We start from the raw sequence: 12,532 nt of genomic DNA on the forward strand, positions 1-12,532 counted from the left end.
CAAAGTTTAAAATATTTCTTCACTCAGAAAGAACTTAACCTAAGGCAGTGGAGGTGGTTAGAACTGGTAAAAGACTATGACTGCGAGATCAATTACCATTCGGGTAAGGCAAACGTGGTGGCCGATGCATTCAGTAGAAGAGCAGCAAGCGTAGCTCCTCTGGTAGTACCTCCTGGACCAGTGTTAGATGAGTTGGACCGTTCTGTGGTGGAGTTAGCGGTAGAAGATATTTCAGCAGTGCTAGCTCAACACTCGGTCAAATCCACCCTAAGACAGCGAATCATTGCTGCACAAAAGGGAGACTCCAGTCTGAGCAAGGGTTTCGTGATGCTGGGCCAAAGAGATTTTTCTCTTTCGGAAGATAAGGCCATGCTCTATCAGGGGAGACTGTGCGTGCCAATAGATTTTCCTTTAAGGAGGGATTTACTAACCGAGGCTCATAATACCCCATTCTCGGTGCATCCTGGGAGTACCAAGATGTATAGAGATCTTAAGAGACACTATTGGTGGCACAATATGAAGTGTGAGATTGCTCAGTTTGTTAGTAGCTGTTTACGTGCCAATAGGTGAAAGCCTCCAGACAGAGGCCCGCCGGGTTGTTGCAACCTCTTGTTGAAGCCGCCGGCCACTCCCCACTCGGGTTCTTCTTCTCCGGCGAGCAGTCCGTTCAGGCGACGCGACGAACAGCGGCGACATCGGAGCAGCAGGTGCAGCGTCGGGCTCGGGCAGCTGCAGGCCGCGTCGGGCAGCGGCTGGCGCGGGCGTCGGGCAGCAGCAGGGGGCGGCGCGTGGTCTTGGGCAGCAGCAGGTGCGGCGGGGCGGCGCGTGGTGGCTGTTCACGGTGTTTTTCCTCGATCCGACAAACTCGAACGACTCGAATAGCTTAGATCCGAGAAGCCCGGTAATTTTCTTTGACCCACCCTTGTTCGAAGTTAGATTTGGATTGCCCACACCTAAACGAGATCGATTTGGAATACCCACACCTAAGCGAAATTGTTTTGTAGTAACGGACATCAAATCGAAGCCGTTGGAGGTCATTTTGGGCGTTTCTCGCTGCTGTAAAAACGTGGAGAATAGTGTTTTGGGTGGTATCCGGTGATTAACTTCAACCGTTCGAAGCCCGTTTTACGCTACCCACCCTTTTGCAAGCTAGATCTAATTTACCCACACCTACACGAAGTCGTTTTACGGTAATGAGACCCGTTGAACCCTCTTAGAGTTGTTTTCGAAGGCTGAACAATATATTTATGTTGCTGTATTTTTTTCTGTTTTTGTGCGTACATGTGAGTTCGACGCAAACTTAAGGACGTGATTGTGTAAGTAGCACCAGGGGGCGAGTGCGTGCGTTATTTAGCGTTAACGGAATGGTTTTGATGATGATTTTTTTTTGCTAAAATAATTTAATTGATCATGTAGGGATTATTAGTTTTGATTTGTGAACTTCTGGTGATTTTGTTGCCGTCTTTCTATTATTGAACACTTATGAGGAAACGTGCTTTCTGTTTCTATTGATGTAGGTGATTAGTAGATTCTGAATTGTTGTGGTTAGGAGTAACTGGCTCATGACGTTTTGCAAATATGTTGTAAATGAAATGCTCGCGTTGTTAAACTGATAATTTAGTTTATATTGTTTTAGTTGTGAGCTGTTGGGTGTGTCTTGTTTATTACAAGGAAAAGGATGCTTGTGAACTGTGCAGTGAATTGGGATGTGGGAAATTTACCTGTAGGTGGTCATGGGTGGGTTAGTGAAGTGGTGAAGGGTGAAGGGTGAAGGGACGGGTTGGCAGTCCGTTAACTATGGGTGTTCTGATCTGAAAATTCATATAAATCGCTTGGAGGTTCAAAGCCTTGAGTAGTGGCCTTGGGAATAAACGACAAGGCCGAACGTCAAATTTCTGTAAATGAGCATTGGGGTCTTGGGGATAAATGTGAAGGACCAATAGGCTAGGAAGTCATCGGTACCTTGGGGATAATCGACAAGGACCGGTACACAATTCAGGCCTTGGGAATATATGGCAAGGCCGGACATCAAGTTTCTGTAGAGAAGTATTGAGACCTTGGGGATAAATGTCAAGGGTCAATGAGACTCGAGGAGTTAGGCTTGAAGGAGTAAAGTAGAGTGGTGCTTGCGAAGTAGTGGTGCTAGGCCTTGGGAATAAATGGCAAGGTCGAACATCAAGTACTGTAAAAGAAGGGGGGCGGTATCTTGGGAATAAAGGTCAAGAGCCGTCATACCTCGAGAAGTTAAATGGGGAGCAACACAGGGGGGATGTAGAGGGAGGTTTAGTACTGTGGGACAAGGGCTAGTGAATCATGGTTGTTGTATGTAAATGTCAAGTTATTGTTCGCTATCTCTCGCTGTCGATTTAATTGCATTGCTATCGTTTTATTTCATATGCTGTGACTGTGAGCATGATTTTTTTTTTGTGTTAGTTAGGAAGTGCTACTTACGGAGTACCTTACATACTCACCCCCCTTTTTATCCTTATTTGTTTTCAGGTGTGAACAGGGTCGACCGCGGTGATGACGTGGAGAGGGCTTGACCGAGGAGGGATCACTAGTCGAGTTAGTGATGATAGAGGGAAGGGTCGTTTGGTACGAGTAGCGTTGGGATTTATGTTATTGCTAGGTGTGGACCCAGGCGAAATTTTGTATTCTTTAGAACTACTTTATTTTGTTATGGATGTTGCTGGTAAACGCGTCACTGTTGTCGTTGGAGTTTAGGTGTACGGTTGTTTTATCTATTTAAGAACTGTAGCCACTGAGGCGGATATGAGATGTCTTTGTTTTTAAATTGCCCACAGAGAGCGAAGTTTTGACAGTCTATAAAATTGATATTTCTGATGGAACGTATGGGAGTCGAAGCTTTATTTCATTTAAATTATTTCCCAGGGAGTTGATTATCTCGTGTTTAGAGCTAAAGCTAGCCAGGTGAATTATTTAGCGTTGCCTAGGATGATATATAATATATTGGGGCGCTACAATAACCTCGTTTCCGAATCGTTAGAGTTGTCTATCCCTCCCCCTATTTTCGTTACTGTTGCTATGAATGTTAAAGGTCAACAACAGGATAATCGATAAAATAATTAAATACTTTTTGAAAATAAGCCCATATTTACCGAGATGATAAATGTTGCTTAGAGTTAATTTAAATATAAAGTTAGTTAATTAGAATGATTTACGAAGAATTTGTGCAGTTTTGTCACATTGTCATTTTTGCAGTAAATTGCAGTAGGATGCGACTGTTGGGAATTTCTCTACCTTTAAAAGATTAGAGACTCGTGCAAGTGCACACGACTCCAAAATAATCCAAGGTCGGATCCTCAGGGACGTTGCTTTTCAAAATCAAGTAATGCATGAAATGGTTCAAATATGCAATTGGGATTTTGGAAGAAAAATGTGATGAAATGTTGTTTTTTGGAGTTTTAACTAACAAGCAATTTAATAAAACTCAACCTCTTTATTTCCTACCTTAGTTTTGATGCAAAATATGGAACACACACTTTGTTTGGAAAATGCACCAGAGGCAATTCTTGCTTTTCTTTGGAATTTGAGTTCTACTCTTTCACTACCGCTTCTGGTTGCTACAGAGGTTAGGGTAACCTACTATCATATGTCTATGTGTGATTATAATCCTAGGGAATATTTATCAATTCGTTCACTTTATGGGTCAGAGGGCCTGTGTCAAGAACCATATTTTGTGTGCTTATGTCTAAGTCACATCCCATATTGGTTTCCTAATATTTGACCTAACTTACCCTTCTCAGGGTTCGGCTTTAGTGTATAAATCAAGTTCCCACTAGCCAAATGGAAAAAATAGGTAAAGAGAAGTTTTTATAAACCAACCCAAAAAAGTGCCAGGCGCAATTCTGGACAAATCCCGAGCGTGTTAAAAATCAAATCATTTTGACTAAGACATTCCACAGAGAGGTTGATAACTAATTTAGAACATTTTGAAAGGAAAGAAAATGCACGAAAACATAAAAGAAGTATTTTTCATTAAATTAAAACGAATAAACAAGCTCTACAATGAGTTCTAGCTTGACTCTCTTCTCTCTCGAGTGTGAGGGGAGTGTAAACTCGCTAAAGAACTTAAGAATAACATAATAAACAAAGAACAAATGATAGAACTTGAATTAAAAGCAATAAAGTATGAAAATACAAGCAAACGACAACTAAAACTTGAATCTAAGACTAAGAAAGAGTTCTACAATGAAGAGATAATGTAAATGAAGCTGAAAACGAGCTTAGAAGGGATGATTTGCAACTGGAGGGATGACTTCCTTATATAGCACCTTGGGTTGGTTGAACTCCCCACCATTTTAGGTGGAAATGTGTTGAGATACACCTAACAAACCCTCTTGGACTTGGACTCACGATTTTGAGTTGGTTTAAACATGTGGGAAATGTCTTCCTTGCCTTTCACTAATCAAAACGTGCGTTTTGCCAAATTGCTCTTCAAAATTGCACCAGACGTAATTCTGCAAAAACTGAAAACTGTTATTTTCTTCTAACTTTGACCGTAGTTTTCTCATATTTTTCCTAAAGTACCATAGTTTGACTTTTATGCAAAAATGTTCTACGTATGTTCTACTTCAAGAATATGTGGTCCTTTTTGGCAAATAATGATGGGAAAGGGGTCAAAAATGTGGTTAAACAGCCTACCGACACATATTTCTACAGTAAAAAGTCAACCCTAACAGCGACAAATTAATTTTTGGAAAATACGGTGGCGATGCGATGGGCACCGTTTTGACAAAGTTCTGCACAATATTGCATTAAAATCAAACTCAAGATTATGTCCATAAATTGTCCAATAGTGCATAAGAGTGCAACTTCAAGTTTATAGTAGAGTAATACTAGGTTAATTAATAAAAATTAATTAATTAATTAGTTTAATTAAGTAATAATGCATTGTTAAAGCTTATAAACTGTAGGTCCATAAGGTCTCCTTGCTAGTTCATAAGCACATTAATGGATAAATTGTGTTGAAAGAAGATTAAAATTTGAAATGTTCACATTCTTATTTAATCATTTAATATATTTAGATAAATTAAATAATAAAAAATAATTAATAAATATATTTGATAAATTAAAAGGAATAATTATATTTTATTAATATATAAGATATACTAATAAAATATTTATTTTAATATGATTCGAAAAATATAAAATTTTAATATAGGATATAAAAAAAATCCACCCTAAATTCTTATAAATATGACCTTTGGGGTAAGCCAAAGAAACACACATCTCCATAGAAATTTATCTCTACAATTTTGCTTAGGTTCTAGAGGAAAAACTTCCCCTTGGTTCATTCAAGGATATTTCCACAGACCTTGGTTTGTTGTTTGAGTCGTAGCAAGGAAAGTCAAAGTCATGTGGAGCATTCAATTGAGAATTCTACAAAGGTATTTTTTTAACCATAATCCTAATTTAAAAAATTTCAATGTTACTCCAAGATTTATAAATTGTTGGGAAATCAAAATTCTATTGTAGAATGAATTGTCTTTCTAACAGAAAGCTAGGTCCCTTGTTCACTAAAGACGTTGAAAGTGCTAAATGGAAGGATGTCCATGGACGTGCCCCCATATACCAAGATTCAGTGGACTTTGCCATTGGAAATTGTGGCAATTATGACCAAGGCATCATTATGAGGTTGGTGACGGTCGGTGGGTGTTGCTTTTCCACAACCTAGGTGAATGCAAGTGCAAGTGTACACTATATTCTTGCCGATTGTAGTATAAACAAGGTCGAAATCCACAGAGACTAAGGATGTTACTTTAAGCATGCATTTAAGAATACAAAAAAAATGCAAATAAAAGAGAAATAGTGTTTGTAGAATTATAACTAAGTAAATAAAACATAGAAAGAAATTCCAAGAGAGAAATATTGTGATAACAAATGATGGGGCAAAGAAATGCTGTAGCAAAACGAACAGAATGAGGAAACAGTTAATGAGATGGAAACGGGGGAGATCGTGACATACTTTCACTCGCTCACAGAAGACGCTCTAGAATAAAATCGTTACTGATGCTCAAACCGACGTGGTTCCCTTCCGAGACACCCAAATATGAATATCTACAACTTCAATTGCTAAATACCCAAGCATAAAGAACAATTTATAAGCATGGTTAGGCGGACCTTATCCTTTAGCATCCACAAATTTACTAGAAAAAAGTAACTAACCACAAAGAGAGCCAAACATGCTACCACCCTTCCGAGTCATACAAGAGCAAACAAACTGATAAATGTGGCCAGCATAGACCATTAAGATGAAAATATTATATCATCTCTATTTAACAGCAGCAAAAACAGCTAGAAAGCCTCTGCTCACCAGCTACAGCAAAGGATCTCCCCCAAAAATGGGGTTTAGTTCATGCAGAATGGGGAAAATACAATGGGTAAAGAGAGAAACAACCCATTTGGTGAAAAAGCTTTGAGAAATTCTCTAAAACCTCCAGCTCAGAGAGAAACCAACAATTCCAGCCTCCTACCATCGGCTTTTTCTCGAAATGGTGGCAGCTTTCCTTGTCTTCAACACGTTTTTGGGACTATTTTCCTCTCTTGGAATCTTTTCCCCCTTCGGGATTGATAATGAGATAGTCTCATCTTGTTGCTTTTATAGCTCTCCCAAAAATTAGGGCAAAACTGAGTACAACGCACGTTGTACGCACAAAAGTAAAAATCCTGCGTGTTACAACTGCCCAGGAATTTCTGCAGCAAGTGATGCTCTAGCATTGACATGCTCTGGCACAACAATGCTCCGACATTTCTCCTCTAATCTTGGCATTCTGCTGCTCCTCAGCAAGTTCTCCAAATTCTGCACAATTAAACCAAAAATAGGGGAAATAAGCAAGAACTTGCGTAAATTGAACAACATGAGGATTTATAACGTTGTAATCATCTTTTTCACTCAATTCCTCACTTAAGCATGCAATTTAGACACAAATGGCCTTACATTAAAGTACAAATTAACCCAAATTATTAATAAAAATAACTCTCTTTTGGAGAGTTATCACACCCCCAAACTTGAATCCTTGCTTGTCCTCAAGCAAGACTACACCTTGTAACTCACAAGAAAGTACTAAAAATGTAATACATCACATCTTGCAATTCAGAAAACCTAAGCTAGAGAAAGAGCAAGAACTATTACTACCCGCAACTGAAGGCTTAGCATCGACAAAACTTCAGAACCACAAATGTACATAACATTGACACTACTAGATAAAGCAGAGCATGCACAAGATGCAAGACGCACAACATTTACAGAAACATTCTTTTTCATTTCATTTTTCTCGAGGGGAGGGGGGAGGGGGGTAGCTTATCTTGAAAACTAACATGCTGAAAATTAAACCCACGAAGAATTACAAGTAGGAAACAAAATTGAAAGGCAAGGAAATGTTAAGTAGCAGCAATAGGAAATTAACACAAGGAAATGTTAAGTAACAGCAAGAGGAAATTAACTCCCCTTTTTAAACATTTTTTTCTTTGGATTCTTCACTAATGTTGGGTCTTCTTGTTTGAAAACGATGCTCCAACATCGTAGCTACTCTATCATGATCCTTTTGCTTTCCATAGAATTGTAAATACATAATCTACTTTTAATTCTTTCCTGAAACAAAAGAGGTAGAAATTACTAATAAACGAAAACTTGCCTACCTACCAATTAAATTCTAAATAAAAACAATAACAAAGAATTTCAATCATCACGAACTATAAAGAGAATTAAATTGATTTTGAAATTAAAATACTTCCCCTTATATTATTTTTTCTCTTATTTTTCATCTTCTTCTTGGGGGCTATCATCAGCATCAGAAGAACCATCTTGGCTTGAACTACTCCACAAATATATTTTTGTGGTAACACTTTAAATTCGAATCTAGGCGCTTCTTTTTTTAATGGTTTCATCGGGCATAATTGCTCCCCTTCCGACTTTGGTGTTTCAAATATCCTTTCAAATTGAATTTTTTTCTTTTCTTCAATGCCCAGACTTGATGCTTCATTTGGCTCAATTTTGACCGATGCTCCAGCAATGCTCTTATTGATATTCTTATGCTACAACTCATTTGTAGTTTCTTTAATTAGACAACGGGATTTATTGTGATCAATCTTCTGTGAGTATTTTGTCTTAGTTATTTATAGTACAGCTCATCAACAAACTAAACACCAATGTGAACTATCAGTGAGCTGTCTTAACACCCCCCTCAAGCCAATGATTGTAGGAGCCAACACATTGAGCATTTGCAAGTTGAGCTGAGGAGGGAAGATGGCACACAATCACCTTCTTTTGAAGAACCAAATCTCGAACAAAATATATATCAAGCTCCACGTGCTTGGTTCGAGAGTGCAAAATTGGATTAGCACTGAGATGGACGGCGCCCAAATTATCACACCAAAGTGTGGGCGGACGAGGAAGAACCAAATGAAGATCAGAAAATAAGGATTGAATCCATATCAAATCAATGGCGACATGAGCAAGACTATGAAACTCAACCTCTGTACTCGATCTGGAAATAATTGACTGCTTATTTGAAGACCAAGTAATAAGATTCCCACCAAGATAGACACAAAAACCCAAGGTCGAACGCCTATCATCTGGATCAGAAGCCTAGTCCGAATCAGCGAAACCTTGAAGGGAGAGGTCATGAGGTTTGCGTAGCAGCAGCCCATAGTCAAACGTGCCTTTCAGATAACGAAGTATGTGCTGCACAGCTTGCCAGTGAACAACAGTACGATTGTGCATGAATTGGCACACCTTGTTCACACTATATGCAAGTTCGGGTCTCGTGATAGTTACATACTGCAAGGCACCGACAATGCTACGATACAAGTGAGGATCAACAAATTTTTCTCCTTGAAAGGTAGAAAGTACATGACCACTGACCATTGGTGTAGATATAGGATTGGCACCATGCATATTTGTTTTATGAAGCAAATCAGATCTATATTTGGCATGAGAAAGAAACATACTATCTGATGATGGATATGAAACCTCAATGCCTAAAAAATAACTTAAACTACCCAGATTTTGCAAAGCAAATTGGCAATGTAAATCAGAAACCAGCTTGTTAATCTCAATTCAAGAACTACCAGTAATCACCATGTCATCCACATATATTAACACATAGCATTGAGACGTACCAGAGTGACGAAAGAACAAATAAGAGTCTGCTCTGGAGTTGGAAAACCCCAAAGTACGAAGAAAAGTACCCAAGCGATCAAACCATGTGCGAGGCGCTTGCTTGAGGCCATAAAGAGCTTTATGGAGTTTACACACAAGAGGAATAGCTCCAGTAACTTCCATTCCAAGAGGTTGAGACATAAGCACCTCCTCATATAAAAGCCCATGTAAAAAGGCGTTATTTATATCCACCTGACGCAAAGACCATCCAGATGAAAGAGCAAGAGTCAATAGAACGTGAATAGTAATTGATTTGACAATCAGACTAAAAGTCTCCGTATAATTAATATCGGCAGTCTGATGGAACCCCTTTGCTACAAGTCTAGCTTTGTATCGTGCGATCGATCCATCGGAGTTTCTCTTAATTTTATAGACATACTTGCAGCCAATTATTTTTTTGTTCGAAGGTTTAGGAATCAATGTCCAAGTCTGATTTCTCAAAAGAGCGTCAAGTTCCTCTTGCATTGCAGTACTTCAATGAGGGCACTGTAATGCTGCTTTTACATTAGGAGGCTCAATAGTCACATAATCAGCAAAGAAAGCCTTTGGTCAAAATATACCATTTTTGGACCATGTAATCATAGGATGAGTAGAAACAGGGACGCCTGGAGATTCCTCAACAACTAGAGAGGGCTGAATATGAAGGGATGTGAATCCCAGAGTGGAAGCGGATCTTCGTTGCTGATTTTTTGGGATACAAAATTGAATTTCAAAGAAGGAAAATACAGGGGAAACCAAATACCTTTGAAGAACTCTTCTTCTACGGTTTTCCACGAACACTACCACTACGTCTTCCTCGCTATCCTCTTGGGTCTCGGGATCGTGCTTGTGGTAGCACCTTGATCGAAGAGAGGGAGAGATTGAGAGAATTTTTTAGAGAATTAGTGGGAGTTTTTTTTTCCTATTCTGTAAAACCTGCTCTTCCCATTCTCCAACACTTGAAGAAGAAAAAGAAGGGTGACGTGGGGTAACTCCCCACGTCACAAAACCTCCCACTCCCCTGCAATATTGCAGGGGAGTTAATATTATTATTATTATTATTATTATTAATAAATATAATTAATTATTAATCCAATAAATAATTAATAAATATATATATACATAAATAATTAACACTTATGAGCTAGCAAAGGGACCTAATGGACCTACAGATCCGAAGCTCCAACGATGCAAGATTAATTAGTCAAACTCATTACCGAGTTAATCTAGATTCGTAAACTACGGGTCATTCCACTAAAGACCCGCATTGCACTCTTCTCACTGCAGAATGTTTTCGTGTCCATGGATATACGGCCATTAATGACGACTCAATCCTTCACGAGTGTTCGTAACTCAAGTTGGGTCAAATTACCGTTTTACCCCTGAGTTACATCTTACTCCTTAAACACCACTGCTCCTCTAATGAACAACCAGGTTATGGTCCAACCAATAACCGAAAGTCCCTCTAGGCCAATGAGAGTGTAAAGCCCCAGAACGTTCTACACGCTTCTAGGTAGCGTTAACTAACCACCTGTCTAACCTTATCTTTAAACACGAGATAACTAACTCCCTATGAAATAATTATATAAAGTAAAGCTTCAACTTCCATCAATTCACCAAAGAATCAATCCTATAGATTATCAATCAATCGTCATCCGTGGACAACTCCATAAAGTAATTTCGTTATTCCAACTAAGCAAAAGTCCATGAATGGCAGAAACTAAAATAAACACCTATTCTGAATCAAAGTAGACAACAAGTGGGAACAATCCCAATTAAACAGATAGGAACAAGTAGTTTGTTGTCCAAGCAATAATGTATAAACCATCTAAAGCTAAGCTAAGAAAAAGTAACTACGCAGCCTATGGTCCTCGCTCGTCATGTCTCCTCCACGTCATCACCATGGTTGTCAACGAATTCTCCACCTGAAACAATAATTTCAAAGGGGGGGTGAGTATATAAAGATATACTCCATAAGTAGGCCTCACCACCAACACAAAAAAATCATGCAAAAGAAAAAAAAAAACATGAAACATTCACAGTCATGCTCTTCATCACATTATACAATCAAACATAGACACGCTCTATAAGATCCGGCGATGACCACAACCATGAACGATTCAACTACCAACCTCGAGGCTCCCTAACATCTCAAGCACCTCTACGCTCATCACATCTATCCTAGCTTTCCAAAGCTAACTCTTTCGAGTAGGGTCGCCCCTGACCATTTTTAACCAGAGCTCCGACACTGCTGCATCGACCCTCGACCATTTTTACCCAAGGCCTCAATGAATTTACAACCTATTGACCCTTGACCATTTTTACCCAAGGCCCCAATAGTTTTCCTTTCAAAAGACTCCTCGCATCGACCCTCGACCATTTATACCCGAGGCCTCGACACTCACCTTTATCCAATATTGGCGTATCGACCCTCGACCATTTTTACTCGAGGCCTCGATATCCAATTAGTGACGTATCAGCCCCCGACCATTTATACCCGAGGCCCTGACACTCACCCATTCACTTTCCACAAGAATCCAACGTTCCTTATCATAACCAACTCCACAACAACCCCTATCATGCGAACAGGGTCCGAAAACATGCTTCTATTACACCCACATCTCATAAGAAAATAATATGACTCGGACCAGCATGCTCGCATCATAAAGAAACATTTATATAAACTGTACTAGCACGCCCACATCATAAGAAAGCATAATCGCAATAATTCCATTTTAACAAGCATCCTTTGTAAACACACATCATTCCACAACAATCCTCAGCAGTTTTAACAAGGCAAAATTCCACCATTATCACCGACGAATATTCAACACTACACTAAACAGACAGATTAACGCAAACGAGAGTTACCTAGCACAATAGCGTATCAAAATCAATATTAAACATCACAAAACAGCACAATGGAAACCAACTAATACACATTAACGCACGCACACGCCTCGTCTACTTACCCACAACCACGCCCCTAAGTTTTGCGTCGATCTCACACCTAGGCACTAAAAACAGAAAAAAAAAACAGCAAGTTATATATACGATTCAGCCTCCGAAATCAATTCTAAGAGGGTTCAAATTGCTCATTACCGCAAAATCGACTTCGTGTAGGTGTGGGTAACTTAGATCTAGCTCGCAAAGGTGTGGGTAGCCTAAATCGGGTTTCGAACGGATGTGGGTAATCGCCAAACACCACAAATACTGCAGTTTGCGTTTTACAGCAGGGGAAAATGCTCCAAATCCTCTTTCGACGCTGTTGAACGCTAAAACAAACGTCTAGGTCACCCGAACTACGCTTCTACGGGTCGGGGTTATCAACCGAAACGCCAAGACACAACCAAAAATACCTACGCCGAA

Source organism: Momordica charantia, assembly GCF_013281855.1.
Source record: "Momordica charantia cultivar OHB3-1 chromosome 9 unlocalized genomic scaffold, Mcharantia_2.0 BLBB01000009.1, whole genome shotgun sequence".
Classification (NCBI taxonomy): Eukaryota; Viridiplantae; Streptophyta; class Magnoliopsida; order Cucurbitales; family Cucurbitaceae; genus Momordica; species Momordica charantia.